Raw genomic sequence first — 3,378 nt, forward strand, 5'->3', positions numbered from 1 at the left:
GGTATTTGATGAATATGAAAACCCCGATTCCATAGTAAGATAATATAAGGGGAAATTGTTGATTATTTTTGAAACCAACCTTGCGCTCATAGGGAAACTTTAAAATAATGGCAGATGACTAACCAATTAGAGAACATGATGTAAGATCTTTAGTTTTTATCCATTCATCAAACCCATCTCTGCTGAAGTTTAACATCTCATACTCATCATCAACATGTTGGTTCTGTTTTTCGTAGACGATAGGGTGTGTTGACTTCGGTGGATCACGTGAGGAGTTTCTTCGCATGTGTCTCTTGTGTAAATTGAACCAACGCATAAAATTTACCACCACCCTTAGTCTCTTTAAGCCTGATCTCGTGAATAGTTTCCAAACAAGTGATACTCTCGAAAAGCTGCTAGCCTCCATTGCGTTCACCCCAGGCTGGAAGCCACTCACGTTAACCTACTTGCCCATTGTCTCCTATAAATCATTGAAGAAAAACAGAATCTAAGATAAGCAAGAATGCTAGAACATTATTACAAATCAGAAGAAAATATCCAGATAGATGATGACATACCGCAGCTGATGTTGATTATGATGACGACGATGATGATTGTTTTGCTAAGTTTCAAGTTCTCAGAGACACTATGAGGTTCTAGTTTTCTACTACGTTTGATTGTTGTAACAAGAATTAAATCCGACAGTGAGATATATATATTGCAATCGGATGATGTCTCTCAGTGATGTATTTATGATTCAAAGACATTTTTAGGAGGGAGTTTAAGAATAAATGTTCTTTGTTTAAAAAGGAGAGAGGGGATTTTAATATAGTCCAAATCTAACGACTATATGTTGCTTTTTCTATTAATGAAGTTGATTTAAAATTTACTATTATAGGATTTTGTATTTTGTAAATATTTAATATATTTTAAAATTCAGTGTTACTAAAATCTAATTTAACGTTATTTAAAACTAAAGAGGTGCTATATAATGATGGACTTTTAAAAGTTTAAATTTAACCATAATTTGGTATTATTCATTTAATGATTTTAGATTTTGTTTTAGAACTAAATGTTATCCGATCTTTAATTTGTAAATCATGTGTCATAGATTTCTAAATATAGTTTTCTTCAGTTAAGCTCAAATAGTTCATTAAAAATCATTTTTATTCAAAACTAAATGATTATTATATGGTGTTATTTGAAACTAAGTCTAATAGATTTCATGAGTAAATGATTAAATACAAAATCTAAGATATATTATAGATAATTTGTAATTCATACACATAATTTCATTAAAAAAAAATTCAGTTTTTAATCTTTTAAATTATAAACCTATATATCATATAGTAGAATTTAGAATTAATGATTGAATACTCACATCTAAATGACTTTGCACATATTCCTATATATAATCATTTGAAATTAACTCTAATGGATTTTTATGAGTAACTTATTTAAAACAATCCATAATCCATAATACATTCCATATTCTATTTATAACTTATTTAAAACAGAATCCAAAATATATTGACATATATTAGAACTCACACAATTTTTTTAATTTGATACATAACTGGGCGAATAAACCGAATCCAAAAACAAGAACCAAACCCGATCCGATAAAAATGAATCCAAACCAAACCCGACATAAATACCGAATGGGCCTTGTTATACGGTATTTTGGATTATGAGTTTTACCCTAACCAAACCCAAACCCAAATAAATATCTTAATATACCAAAAATATACAAGATATTATTGAATACCTAAAATAATTATCTATTACATGAATAATTAACTCAAATATTTAGTTTAATATATGTTTTTGGTATTTGGTCAATATTTATGTTTTATGTTATCACAATTGCATTTGTAGTTTAATTACAAATACGTTTGCTTCTTAAGTTAAAAAAAATGTTATTTTATTTTGAAGTTTAAATAATTTGTATGGCGTTGTTAATTGTTAATTTTTACTTGTTTTTGTTTTTCCCCTCTTAACGATTACTTCTGAATCATGTGACTGAACTTCTCCTAGTGTAAATTGTTTAAATTTTCCAAGTTTAAGAACTGAAGTGTGTACTTTCAAATGTCAAAAAAGTATTTAGGTAACAGAAAACAACGGAACAATAAACTATTCAAACAAGTTTTAAAATAAAGTATTCATAAAACTAAGCTGAAAACAAAATTTAAAACTAAAAATTCATTCATCATCATAATTATACTCTTCAGCTTCCACAAACAATTCACCAGCCCCATCTCCTCCAAAATCTTCTTCAATTTTATCTCATCAACTTCCACAATCACCGCCGGGTCCAAGTAACTTCACTTCTAGCCTTGGCCTCGTCTAGGCACACTTTTTAACACACATGTTCTACCAAATGTTGGATCAGATCGTCCACATAGATGGTGTCATGTTTCCCTATCTCCTGAAACCCAAGGTGCATCAGAATGTTATCATAGAGAAGGCATATATTTTGACACCAATTGGATCCAACATATGGACCTAGCTCATTCAACTTATGATTTTCAGGGTGCATTAGAATGTTCCGTCTTCCCTCACTCTCTTCTTCAACACAGACTCGGGAACAACAGTTTTGGTTACTGCAACAGTCATCTCGACATAGCCAAATATAACAAGACTGGATTACACTATATTAAGCTACACTTGTCCAGGAAAATAGAACTGAAAAATGTATATAAACCCAAGTTAGACTGCTAATAAAATCAAAGCATGGAATGTAGCATTTTAGATAGTAAAAAGAGAAAACCTATACCCTTTACATGCACACAAATCTACCAAGGTGCATCAGAATGTTATCATAGAGAAGGCATATATTTTGACACCAATTGGATCCAACATATGGACCTAGCTCATTCAACATATGAAATATAGGGTGCATTAGAATGTTCCGTCCTCGCTCATTCTCTTCTTCAACACTGACTCGGTTACTGCAACAGTCATCTCGACATAGCCTGATATAACAAAACTGGACTACAAGCCCCCTTTACAACAATGTGCAACCTATAAACGAATTAACTCATGAACAAATTTATTTTGTTTTTTATTCTCCTGAAACTCCAAAACTTCATTACTCCTAAGCTTCTTCTTCCTACGAGCTTTGCCTTGTGGGATACTCATCTTTTAGCTAAAGAGAGGATGAGAGTGGGTAGAAGAAATAATATTGAGGATATAATCTCTTTTGATTTTACAACAAAGAGATTTGGTAAGCGGCTGCCTCCACCATTTAACGCTCATAGTGCGATATATTTGTGTCGTTATCTTTTGTTAGAGAGGAGCAGCTTGCGGTCTTACAGGAAAGCTGGTGAACAGTCCGGCATTGGAAATTTGGATCACAAATAAGATTAATCAAGACGCAGTTTCATGGAGCAAGTTATT

Source organism: Brassica oleracea, unplaced genomic scaffold (genome assembly GCF_000695525.1).
Source record: "Brassica oleracea var. oleracea cultivar TO1000 unplaced genomic scaffold, BOL UnpScaffold01001, whole genome shotgun sequence".
Taxonomy (NCBI): Eukaryota; Viridiplantae; Streptophyta; class Magnoliopsida; order Brassicales; family Brassicaceae; genus Brassica; species Brassica oleracea.